Source organism: Pleurodeles waltl, chromosome 9 (assembly GCF_031143425.1).
Source record: "Pleurodeles waltl isolate 20211129_DDA chromosome 9, aPleWal1.hap1.20221129, whole genome shotgun sequence".
NCBI classification, from domain to species: Eukaryota; Metazoa; Chordata; class Amphibia; order Caudata; family Salamandridae; genus Pleurodeles; species Pleurodeles waltl.
The window spans coordinates 87,366,608-87,380,732 of NC_090448.1; positions in this window are offsets into that span (position 1 = coordinate 87,366,608).

A 14,125-nucleotide genomic window follows, 5' to 3' on the forward strand; every position below is an offset into this window, starting at 1 on the left:
ATTCTGACCGCGGCGGTACAGCCGCGGTCAGAAACGGAAAACCGGCGGTGTACCGCCGGTTTCCCGCTGCCCTGGGGAATCCTCCATGGCGGCGCAGCTTGCTGCGCCGCCATGGGGATTCCGAGCCCCATACCGCCATCCTGTTCCTGGCGGTTCTGGCCGCCAGGAAGAGGATGGCGGTATGGGGTGTCGTGGGGCCCCTGGGGGCCCCACAATGATTTTCAGTGTCTGCCATGCAGACAATGAAAATCGCGATGGGTGCAACTGCACCTGTCGCACCCCTTCCACTCCGCCGGCTCCATACTGAGCCGGCATCCTCATGGAAGGGTGTTTCCCGCTGGGCTGGCGGGCGGCCTTCTGGCGGTCGCCCGCCAGCCCAGCGGGAAACTCAGAATAACCGCGGCGGTCTTTTGACCGCGCAGCGGTATTCTGCCGGCGGGACTTTGGCGGGCGGCCTCCGCCGCCCGCCAAGGTCCGAATGAGGGCCTATCTCTCTAAGGACTGTGATTGCACCCACAGTGGCCAGTGCACTGATGGGTATTTTTACCCATGTGGGTTTCCCCAAGGAGGTTTCATCTTACTGGAGTACCAGCTTCATATCAGGATACATGAAGGCAATGTGGAAGGAGTGTGGAGTAACCCACAAGTCCTCCACCACTTACCATCCACAAACCAATGGGCTTGTTGAAAGGTTCAACAGGAGCCTTAAAGGCATGATTATGGGTCTGTCAGAACCCATGAGGCATAAATAGGATGTCATCCTGCTATGTCTTCTGTTAACATACAGAGAGGTACCACACAAGTGGGTTGGATGAACTTCTGTATGGGAATCCTGTAAGGGGACCTCTTAGTCTGGTGAAGGAGGGCTGGGAGCAAGCTCCCCAGAAGGCTTCTCAGGATGTGGTCAGCTACATGCTGGCACTCTGCACCCAGATAGCACGCTTCCCAAAACTTGCCCAGGAGAATTTGAAAGCCAGTCCGGAAGACATGAAATGCTGTTATGACCAGAAAGCCACTCTAGTTGAGTTTCAGCCTGGCTAAACATTGTGGGTGAGTGAGCCCATGAACCCCCCAGGCCCTGCAAGACTGATGGTCTGGGCCTTATGAGGTGAAGGAGCATAAGAGTGATGTCACTACCTTGTGGACCTCAAGACTTCCATAAGCCCTTTGAGGTCCTTCATGTTAATCGCCTCAAGCCTCACTTTGAGAGGTCGGAGCTTTACATGCTCCTGGTTACTGATGATGGGGGGAAGAGGAAAATGAAAATCTTCCCAGTCTCTGATCTTTCATAGAGTAGGATGGGTCGGAAGTGGATGTCAGCTTCTCCCCTACACTGACCCTAGCCCAACAGAGATACTGCAGTCAGTTGCTGGGGTAGTTTGCCTCGTTATTCTTACTTTCCCCAGGACTCAGTACATGGTGTACCCATGATATTGATACTGGAGACAGCAGCACACATTTGAAAAACAAAATTTACAGTTGTATGACAAAGTGAGGGCCAGCAATAAGGAGGAGGTCTCTAAGATGCTGGTGGTAGGGATCAATGAGCCCTCAATCAGCCAATGTTGCACCCCAGAGTTATCAGTCCCCATGGCAGCCCCTCAAAGTGTCACACCTGAACTTAAGCTCTGCGTGGACTACCATGGGATCAATGCATTCAGCAAGACTGACACATACTCCATCCCCCAAGCTGTTGAGCTCATAGACTGGCTTGGAGCTACAATGTTTCTCAGAATGTTTGACTTAACGTCTGGGTACTGGCAGATTGCCTTGACCGAAGTAGCCAAAGAGAGGTTTGCATTCTCATCCCTGGAAGGGGACTTTCATTTCCGAGTCATGCCCTTTGGGTTAAAGAATGCCCCTGCCACATTCCAGAGGTTGGTCAACCAGGTCCTGGCTGGGTTGGATAACTTCAGTGCAGTCTACCTAGATAACACTGTGGTCTTCAGTTCCAGCTGGAAGGACCACCTGTGCCACCTCAAGGAAGAGCTTCAGGCTCTGCAGACTGCAGGCCTGACTATCAAGGCCAGGGTTCAGTGGTCTACTTTCGTCACCAAGTGGGGGTGGCAAGTAGGGATGTGCGGAGAGCTCTGTTCTGTTCGAGAAGCTAACAGAGTTTCTGGAACTCCACGCTCCAAGAACAAGTGCCATAACTGGGCTGCAGCGCACTGGAGCATAGGAGGGAGGCAGCCACTGGAGAGGAGGACTCCTTGGACAGGAGGACGCCCTGGGAAGACCCAGGTAAGTCCTTGTCTGTTTTTTGTCATTGTTTGTGCACACTAGTGCACAAACAAGAACTGAAACTACAGCTTTCGCTGCCTATGGCACACCCCTTCATTTCGACGCATCTCCTCCTCTGCGGTTCTTTACGGAGATTTTGCACGCGAACCAGGTACTTTGTGCTTGAAAGAGACAATTATTGCTTTTAAAAGACTTAAGACACTTTATATTACTTTTACAGTGATATCCTAACATATACTTATTGCATTATAATCGTTTTGACCTGCATCTTATCAGATAAATATTATATATTTTTCTAAACACTGTGTGGTGTATTTTTGTGGTCCTATACTTTTTAAGTTAAGCCTGACTGCTCAGTGCCAAGCTACCCGAGGGTGGGCACAGGATAATTTGGATTGTGTGTGACTTACCCTACCTAGAGTGAGGGTCCTTGCTTGGACAGGGGGGTAACCTGACTGCCAACCAGAGACCCCATTTCTAGCAAAGTGCGATAGAAAGGGAAGCCTTTGCTCTGGGCTGGGCTTTGAAACTGTGATCATACCTGCTTGGTACTAACTTCCATGTTCAGATAGGCACTGACCCCCTTGGATGGTTAATGCAGAAGAGGGTTGAGAATTCACTGTTGTTGAGGTGGTCCATCTCCCTACAGGGAATGGACTTTATAGTAGAACACCATCCTGGAATAGACCACACCAATGCTGATGGTCTCGCCAGGTTCTTCTGCCTTAGTCAAGAGAACCCCAAGGGCTTGGGTAGCTCTCCCCACTTTCAGCTGGAGGGACCTGGCATCTTGGCATATTTTCCCCTCGCATTTTGCCTTCAGAACTCCTACTTTGCTGACCTCGTTTTGCTGGCTTTAGGACTCTGGGCACTTTACCACTGCTAACCTGTGCGAAAGTGCATGTGCTCTCTGCTTAAAACATGGTAGCATTGGCTTATCCATAACTGGCATATTTAATTGTACTTACAAGTCCCAAATATAGTACACTATCTGTGTCCAGTGCTTGTAAATTAAATGCTACTGGTGGACCTGCAGCACTGATTGTGCAACCCACTTTAGTAGCCCTTCAAAATGACTCAGGCCTGCCATAGTAGAGCCTGTGTTTGCAGGTTTAAACTGCCATGTTGACCTGGCAAGTTAACCCTCTTGCCAGGCCCAAACCTTCCTTTTCAATCCATATGTCACCCCTAAAGTGGGCCCTAGACAGCCCAAGGGCAGGGTGCAGTGTATTTAAAAAGTAGGACATGTATGTAAAAACTCTTACAGTTGTTTCTCACTACTGCAAAGCATATCACTCCCATAGGATAACATTGGGAGTAACAAGTGTAAGTTGCAACCAGAAAGAGTAGGGCCCACCAGGTTTGGTGTCTCTGGAATAACAATTTAAAAATACAACTTATGGTGAAGTAAATTTTTATATTGTAATTCTGAAAATGTGACTTTTAGAAAGCTTGCATTTTCTTACTTTAGGCATTTTGGTGCCTACTACCTGTCTCCAATCCATGTCTGAGGTGGGGTGTCAGCTGGGATTGTGCATTTCCTTTAGACAGTGACACACAAAGGATTCTTAGGTGTGACTGATGGGCCATCCACAACCTGATGATCCTAGGCAGGATTGGGGGAAGGGGCTTATACTTACAACTCAATCAGCAGTGATCCCTCTGTAGTGAGTATGGAGCCAGGGCAGGAACTCTGTGCACCTCAAAGGCCTCTCTCTGATGTCTCCCCCACTTCAAAGGCACAACTGAGATTCAGTACTGGACTTCAGACACCACCCACCCAGTACATTTATTGACCTGTGGACACTGTGGCAGGAAGAAGGACTGCTGTGCTACTGGACGGACTGTCATTCTGCCTGAATCTTCTGGACTCCTGCTCTGCTGACCTGCTGCCCTCCTTGCATAGTAGGGAAAAGGACGGGACCTGAATCTCTTCAACCCAGAAACAAAGTGACTCCAAGAGCTTGCTGGCTTGCGTTCTGGTCTCATCACCTACAGCTCCTGGACTTTGTCATCTGAGAATCTTGCCCTGCTACGTGGAGCCAATCTAGTCATTGGATTGGACATAAGTATAAAGTGCTGCTCCATTCCAAAATCACCATTGCAACACTTGGAATTGGCGCATCTCAATCGATACCAGCACATCGCTGCTACTGAGGGGACTGAGGACACTGCATCGCCATCGATGCCAGCACATCGCTCCTGCTGCAAGGATTGAGAACACTGCATTGCCAACTGCATGATGCATCACCTCTAGTTTGAATGCATCCCCAACTTTGCGCAGCTCGGAGCTGATGCATTACCTACATCTTCAGGATCAATGTCAACTTATTGCCCCATTTGCTCCTCACATTTTGTCCTTGACATTGACGCAACTCAAAACTATTTCAGTGGACAAAGTTTGGACCCTGTATCCGACCTGCACTCCATCCACATCAGCCTGACTTTTCACTTACTGGAATTATATTATGTTTGTCTTGTTTTATTCATTAAATTGTCATTGTTTCACTGTTTGCAGTGTTGCACACATACTTTGCACATTGCCCTTTAAGTTGAGCCTGCCTGCTCTCTGCCAAGCTACCACAGGGTGAGCACAGGTTAATTTATGATGTGTCTGTTTTACCCTGACTAGCATTGTGGTTCCTGCTTGTGCAGGGTGCATACCACTGTCAACCATAAAGCCAATTCCAAACACAGTGTATGGGGGGCAAAATATATTTGGAACTGACAATTATTTTAAGTAGGAATTTCTGTGTTTTTTTAGTTCACAATTTTAATGTTGTCATTCACATATTCACCTAACTATAATGTTACTTTAACCTTTGTTTTTTTGGTGAATTTCTAAGGTTTTTTAGACAAAAACAAATCTCATAATCATATATTTTATTACCGTATGTGAAGCCAACAGTACCTTATGTTTTCTAAAGGGGAGGGGAGCCATGTACCCCCACTCCCGAGCCTTATTTGGCCCTGGGGAACCCATCTCCTAGGTCCTTTTTTTCAAAAAGGAGTGGGCCAAGAGATCACACTCCCTGAGCCATACTAGGCCCTGTGGATCACATCCTCGGGGCCTTTTTTATGAAGCAACAGAAAGGGCTCCAAGAGCACAAATTATAGTTACCTTACGGCACAAGTTATAGTTACTTGAGATAAATATAACTATGACTCATAAACTTCAGTGTTTTTGTAGTTAAAAATGTTATGTTGTCACTTACATTTTCACTTACCTAAAATGCTGATTTTTGTTCAGTGATTTTTTAGGTTTTTTAAAAAGTAAAGTAATATTTTATTATCATGTATAAAGCCAACTCCCACTACACACTGCTTCCAACCTTTTGCATTCTGCCAGCTCCCTTCCGGGAGAGAGGGTTCACGTGGCACCCTTCCCGAAACCACTATTGGCCTCAGAGATCTCATTCCCCAGATCAAAACAATAGTATTTAGGAAGGGAGGTGTACCCCTCCTGAGCCTATGGATTCCCCGAGGACCCCATACCTCAGGGCCAAAACTATTTATATTAGGGGAGGCGGTGTTTTGGCCCATCCCCAAGCCCCATTAGCCCCAACGATCCCATCCCCTGGGGCCATACCCTAATTATAGGTGAGGCGGGTGTGTGTCCCCTCCCCAAGCCTTAAGAGGCACCAATCACCCCATCCCTGGGGCCAACAACAATTAATATAGTTGAGGGGGTTCTTGGCCTCTCTCCCCAAGCTCAAATGCCCCCCCTGGTCTAGTACCGCCGGGGTCAGAATCACCCCCTATGATTCTAAGCATTGTCATACTGTAACCATGGATAACTTAAGAAAGGACTAATAACTAGGCCTCAAGACGTCTGGGTATCTGGGAAGTAATCAAGGATGATTAATACAACTTCTCAATGAAACTTTTCATGAAGTGTTACACATTGTCTAGGAATATAGGAACCTTCTAGAATTATGTTTTCAGAACAAACATGGTCTTTTTTCATGAGGACAAAAAGTAATCTGAACTTTTCTTGGAAAACAATAGGAATTGTATTAAGGACTTAATATGCACATATAATGTAACTTCTAGAATTTTAACACCTAGTTTTAAATGCGGGAATTGAATCACGCACACTGCCGATTTCAACAAGGATATGCCAATGCCATGAAATGATCGCGCATTCTGCAAGCGATCTGAAACATCAGGATTTAAATGCGGGAAAGAATCGTGCGTCTTGCCGATTCGAATGCCACCATGTAAATGCCAAGAAATGGTCGCGCACAATGATTGTCAAGAGTTAAATGCACGGAATGAATCACGCGTCTTGCCGATTCGAATGCCACCATGTAAATGCCAAGAAATGGTACCGCCCAATGAGTATCAAGAGTTAAATGCAAGGAATGAATTGCGCGTCTTGCCGATTCGAATGCCACCATGTAAATGCCAAGAAATGGGAGTGCACAATGAGTACCAAGAGTTAAATGCAAGGAATGAATTGCGCGTCTTGCCGATTCGAATGCCACCATGTAAATGCCAAGAAATGGTAGCGGAGAATGAGTATCAAGAGTTAAATACAAGGAATGAATCGTGCATCTTGGAGATTCGAATGACAATATACAAATGTCTAGAAATGGTCGCGCACACAGTTGCGACCCCAATCTCAAAAGTCAAATGCCAAGAATGAATTGCGCGTCTTGCCGATTCAAATATCAACATGTAAATGCCAGAAACCAAGAGCACATTCACACGCACAAGGAAAAATCTTCCAACATGAAAACTAGGCCCAAAAACTCGAATGCCTTAAAAAATGGGATCGGGGGCCCAGCCCGACCTCCGTCTTACCGCCGGGATCAAGGATTACCAATACAATGAAGGGCGAAGGCCTGGAAGATCAAGGTAAGCCTTCCAAACAGGAGCTCAGGAAATTGCTGCTGCTCTGCACCGGGACCTCTGAATAGTGAGCACGTGGAGTTGGGCTGGCTCCCTTATGTAGAGTCTGGTCCAGCCCACAAACCACACATCAGTCATGCTGCAGGGAAAGCTTCTAGAAGGCCCTGGAAAGGGACCACACCCAGACACACTCTGAAAGCCTGCAGCAATACATTGCAAATGAACAGTATTTACAAGCAACTTGAATATAAGTCTTCAGGATTAAACTCTGCAATGCAAAAGATTACACAACAGCATATCAACATAATGCATGAATTACGTTATCTCATAAGTGCTGGGTTTTTGCATTCCAGTCGCCCGTAGAGCTCGCACTGCCCTGATGTTGACACAAACCGTATATGTTGAGGAGAAGAGGTAGGTGGCCCCCTCCCCTAGCCTTAATAGGCCCTATGGTCTCCATCCCCTGGAACCTCACATAGGGGCCAAAGTTAATTTAAAAGATGGGGGGATGCAGCCCCCTTCACAGAGCCTAACCCTCAAATCACATACCCTCCTAAACCTCCTCCCTCAAGTTGTGTGACCTGTTGCGCTGGGAATTTCCATCATCAACAGATCTACCCAAGCAAGAAGGTAAATCACAGAGCAAATAATTAATTGCAAGTAGTGATTGAGCAAGGCTGGGTAGTGTAGTGGGCACCATTTCTACTGAAGTAACCTTTTCCCAAATCCTGAGAATTGAAGAATTCATTATGCTTACTAAAGTAATACCCCTTCACTATGTTGATAGTTGTTGTTTTATTATGCTAGCCTCTGTCATGGATTTTCTACTCGTTTTGGCCAGTACTGCACAAAAAGGCTTAAGGGCCCAAATGGCCCGAACTTGACTCCCACATGTGCACATTGTACTCCACCATAAAGGGACATCAATGGGGCAGCCAAGGCACCTCAGGGAACAGGGGTAGGGAGTGGCGGGGTTGACTTACGACTTGGAGGGGGAGCTTGGGCTTACATTTGGGAGGTGGAGGTAGTTTGGGTTTAGCCTTGGAAGGTGAGGGAGCAGGCTTGGACTGGGGGAGGCAGATGGACCAGGGCCAGCATGTGGCTTCTTGTTCACTGGGGAAGGGGCAAGGGAATGGGAAGGGTAGACAGGGGTGGACTTGGACGTGGAAGGAGTGGACAGGGCAAGGAGGTGGGCATGTTTAGGGATGAGACGGGTGGGTGAGTGGGTTCAAAAAGGTCAACATGGGACAGGAAACGTTTTTTAGGGGCAGTCGGGGTGGACATGGAGGAAGGTGTGTGAGTGGAGGTAGTGGGAGTGCTCGTAACGGGTGTAGGTGTGCTTGACATGGATGCAGGTGCCTGTACAGTATGCTGAGGTGTGGTGGATGTGTGTTGGTGGGTGTCTGGGAACATTTGAGTGTCTTGGGAGGAGGGGGAGTGGACACATTGGGACAAGACAGGCTGCCAATGTAAATGGATGTTGTCTGGATGTCAGCAAGCCTGGTGAGTGTGCTGCAAGTGTCACTCGAAATCGTTGTGGTGAGTGCAGGTGTGGTGTCTGTGGTGAATGACTAGATGTCCGATGTTGTGGTAACTGCAAGAATGGGGCCAGCAACAGTGACTGAGGGTGCAGTGCTTGTGAGTGTGCATGTAGAGGTGAGACAGGGAGTCGGGAGAGGTGGACACACTGGGGGAAGTGGATGTTGTTGTGTGTGCCTTTGTATGTTTGCTGTGTATGTGCCTGTGGTGGGAAGTATGGTGCTTGTGTTTCTCTGTATGTTTTTTGTGTGTTGAGGTGTGTGCATGGCTGTCTGAACGTGTGCTTGGGATGGGTGAAGGGAGTGGGGTGCTGGAAGGGGTAGATGTGGTTGGAGGGGTGACAGAAAGGCCAGGGACACTGGCTGCCATCAAAGAGGAGGCCAGAGCCTGAAAAGATCTCTAGAGGCCAGACATGGCACTGTGAATGCCTTCCAGGTATGCATTACACTTCTGCATCTGGGATGCTAGCCCCTGGATGGCATTCACAATGGTTGTCTGCCCCACAGAGATGGTCCACAGGAGGACAATAGCCTCCACAGTGAGGGCAGCAGGGCTGACTGAGGCCGGGATGAGGTGGCTGGGCCAAAGGAGAGGCCCACCCTTCTAGGTGAGCGGGCACAGGCAACTGGGTGGGGAGCAACTGGGAGGGGGGTGATGGAATGGGGGTAGCAGAAGATGTCAAAGAATGGGTGGGCCCACTAGGGTCTGCCACCACCAGGGAGCTCCCATCGGAGGAGATATCAGAGTCACTACCGCCAGTGGTAGTAGCCTCCCCTGGTACTCCCCTTGCCCTCCAACCCACTGGTCCCCTTGGCGTCGGTCGACTCTGCCTCCTTGGAACAGTGGGCCGCTGCATCCCCACTCGCCGGTACCACTGCTCCCTTGCCAGATGGTGCTGATATACACAGACAACACAGGAGTACAGGGGTCGGAAGACATAACAGGAGAGAAATATTTTAACACCTGATTGTATGTACATATTTGGTTCACTCATACTCCCACCCAGCTAATACACCAACACACAGCACATACAGCTATAGTCATGCCTATGCACCTGACTAGTGGCCACAACCCTAGCATACTACCATCTCCCACATGCCAGAAGGACATGAGGAACTGTAGACCTGCACCTAATCATCTCAGTGCCCATGGGGGCCGTATTGCTGTAAGACACCAGTCAGAGTCCCTGCCACTAGACAGCATACATACTATAGCACCCTCAGACATCCATCAAGGAGGCATAAAATGGTCTTGGTATCACCCCCTTGTGTCTGCTGTGTAGCCTTCAAGCGCTCATCCAAGTCTGTTTATGCCACTGCCAGAATGCGTCGCATTAGGGGGATCAGGGCCCGACGGGCACCCCTTCCTCGTTGGGAGGACTTCCCTAGCTCGGCCTCGCAGGTTTTCCTGGCCCAACGCCGTAGGTCCTCCCACTGCTTCCTGCAGTGGGTGCACTGCCGGTTGTGGACCCCCAGAGTCCGCACCTCCCTGGTGATGGCCTGCCAGAGTCCCCTCTTCTGATGGGCGCTGACCTATAGGGGACACACAGAAAAGTAACACAGAGGTCAGACAATGTCCATTTGATACTGCTGGCTATAAGTCTCCTATGGGACGGACACTTAACAACATCATTTCACCACCTCACTCACGCTAATTGTAAAACATTCAATGCCTGTGTAGTTAAAAATTGTGCACACATGCATACATGCATCCACCACCATCATACACATCCATGCAGGCCATCCGCCTACTCACCTACACCTCTGGTCGCCCATATAAGTTGGCATACAGGGGTAGGACACCGTCCATCATCTTCTCCAGCTCCTCCGTGTTGAAGGCCGGGGACCTTTCCTCTGTGACTCTTGCCATTTGAGTAACCAGAGTCAGGACACAGCAGCACACTCAGTGGAGTACTTCCATGCACGGAATCCGGTAATCAAGTGAACCTCGGGTGACAAAATGGCATACGCTCCATGGCGGTATGCACCGTCACCGCCGACGGCGATCATGATAGGCCCAGGTTCCCCATTGACAACCAGGTTAACCAAGGAATGGGTGCGCGGCGGTGAACACTGCCTTACGCCATAACAACAGCCGCTAGCGGAATGAGGTCACTTCCACTGCTACATATCTGGATGGCAGGGGGCTGCGGTTTTGCAAGTATTACTCAGATATTTCCTGGTCATGGGCCCCATGCAGGCCCTATGGACCCCAGCCCTCATTCGCATGCCCAAATGACTTTTTTTTGCCCACAACAGTCCAGACGTATCAGTTCATACATGTCACTCCAGTTGTACATACGACAATGCTTGTGTGTAACCTACATGTTGTACAGCAGTGTTTTATACACAACAGGTTGGGCAAATGAATGTGTGTCCCTCACATGTGTTCTTCACTCCTCCTAGGTACAGACCCATGTGGCGAGGGAGGGCCCCATCTGTGTACAGACCTCTTGTTGATTTGGAGACCATGGTGGAACGTCACATCATTATCAACTACAGACTCACTTGTGCTACTATCCATGAGCTTTGTGCATTACTGGATCCTGTACTGAGACTGGCAAATCGGAATCAACATGCCATCCCTACTGAAGTGCAAGTGCTCTCTGTATACCAATTTTCGGCCACAGGCTCATTTCAGGTGACAGTAGGCATGGGTGCAGGGTTCTCACAGCCAATGTTTAGCCTTATCCTGTCCAAATTCCTGGATGCATTTGTACTACACCTGCAGACATATGTGAAGTTTCCCCAAAGGGCTGATCTCCCTGTCATCAAGTCAGACTTTTATGCATTTGCTAACATTCCGCATGTGATAGGTGCCATCGATGGCACCCACATAGCTCTCATCCCCTCAAGAGTAAATGAGCAGGTGTACAGAAACAGGAAGTTCCACTCAATGAACATACAATTGGTGTGTACTGCAGACCAGAGCATTTCACATGTGAAATGTGAATCAGTCCATGATTCCTTTGTCCTGAGGAACAGCAGTGTGCCACACATGATGGAACAACTACAAGGGGACAGAGGATGGCTCATAGGTGAGTGTGTTTGACACTTTTTCTGTACATAGCTGACAGCCAGGCTGTCGGCAAGTGATGGTAGTTTGTTACAGTCCTGTTTCGCCTACTTTTGCAGGTGATTCTGGCTACCCCAACATGCATTGGCTCCTGATACCAGTGAAGAATCCTAGGGCAGATGCAGAGAGAAATTACAATGAGGGCCATGGATGTACTAGGGGGGTAATAGAGCGCACTATAGGTCTCCTGAAGGCTAGATTCAGTTGCCTCCATCTCTCTGGGGGATCCCTGTGCTATGACCCTGAGAAGGTGTGTAGAATAGTGGTGGCCTGCTGCATGCTGCAGAATGTGGCTGTGAAGAAATCTATCCCCCTACTGGAGGAGGAGGGTGCTGTATATCCACACCTGCTTCCTCTGAGAGGGGATGAGCGTGATGGTGAGGATGAAGAGAGGGAAGATGCTCACTCCAAAAACCAACTGATCCAACTATACTTCCAGTGACTATGAGGTACTGTTCACTGATGATGTGGCCTGCACTGCATAATGTCAATCTGACTTATTCACTATGGGAATGTGGGGTCTGTAGTCATTGACACTGTTGCATGAATGAATTTAAGGTGCCACACATTTATGTTTACTTCACATATTGTTGTGCACGGCGTGCCATTCCTGCAATAAAGGTATGATAATTGAATTTAACTGGCAAATGCAGTCACACTTACAATTGATTCAACATAATGACAGGGGGCATAGGAATTGGTGTACATGTGTTTTATTTGTTGACAGGAATGCATTGGTGCGCATTACAGTGATAGGGAGTGGGCTGATGGTGGATGTCCATACTGGGTACATGGTCTCAGCGATGGGTGGCACTGGGTATTGGTTCATCTGTACCTTGCAAGTTGTTGAGTTGCTATTGGCCGATGAGGATGGTAGCACAGTGGCACACCTGGGAGACAGTTCATGTCAAAGTCACTTCTTTGAGGGTGCCTTGGTCTTGGCAGGTGTTCCTGTGCCATATCTGGGTCTGAGGGACCGTTTAGTGTATGGTGCTGAGCTGCACAGGTAGGGGTGCTGGTCTCCTGTGAGTCCTTAGACAGTGACACCAGTCCTGTTGCTGCTGCTGGGGTTGATGGCTGGTCTGTGTCATGCTCAGTGGTAGGGGCTTCCTGGTTTGTTGGGGTCTCAGGCTGGGTTGGGTGGTGGTGCTGCAGCACCCCTGCAATAGTGGCCATGGTGGCATTGAGTTGTTTCCACTGCTCCATGGTCTCTTGATGTTGGGCTATCTGCAGCCTTTGACTCTGCTCCAGGGTGGCCAGGATCTGCCCCATCCAGTCTTGGGTATGGTGGTATGCACCCAGGACATCAGAGATCACCTCCTGGGGTGCAGCATCCATCCTTTGGCCTCCCCCCTGGGCCACTGATACCCTCCCACTGGGCCTAGACCCCTGTGCTTGTGTCCCCTGCACAGGTCTGGTAGTACCACTTGTACTGGGGACATCGTCATACTGCCTGTTGATAGGTGGAGACTTTGGCCTCTGTACTTGTGTTCCACCAGTCTGTGGCCTGGGTACACTGGTGTGGGGTCATTTGGCATGTGCATATGTTGGTGGCTGGGTGGTAGGGGTGTCAGTGATGTCCTGGGTAGGGCTGCTGGAGGGTGACAGTCCAGGACTGTGTGACGGGCCAAGGTATTCCTCAGTGTCCACAGTTCCCTCTCCAGTGTCCTGAGTGGTGCCTCTGTCTCCATGTGGGGCGCTGGCACTCCTTGGCCTTTCCGTCAGGGTGGCATGGGTGGTGGTGCCTGTGGGGAGGAATGGACATGTATGTTACATTTACTAATTTGGATGAGGATGCACAGCTCTGCCCTGTTTTGTGCAGTTTTTTGCCCCTGTTGGGCCATGCAGGTACCTTTTGTGGGGTTGCCATTGCATGTTTCATGGGATGTGGTGGTGCATTGTGTGTGGTGTAGTGCCATTGTGGTACCTTGCAGGGGTGGGTGGCTGTGCAGAGGTGGAGGGATGTGGGACTGTTGGATGGTTTGTGGGCATGCAAGTGTTTGGATGTGGTGATTGAGGCCAGTGTGGGGTGTGATCCTGGTGGTAGTTGAAGGGGTGAGGTGGTGCATGCATTACAGGTATGGTGGATATGGGGTAGTTGTAGATGACTTACCCGAGTCCATTCCTCCAGTGAGTCCAGTGAGGCCCTCAGGGTGCAGGATGGCCAGTACCTTTTCCACCCAGTCAGTGTATTGGGGGGTGTAGGTGGGGGTCCTCCCCAGTCTTCTGCACCGGAATGTGGTGGCTGGATGCCATTGACCTCACCTTCCCGCGCAGGTCATTCCATCTCTTACGGATGTCTTCCCTCGTGCGTGGATGGTTTCCCAATGCATTGACCTTGTTCACTATAGTCTGCCATAACTCCATCTTCCTGGCGATGGGTGTCTGCTGGACCTGTGTCCCGAAGATTTGTGGC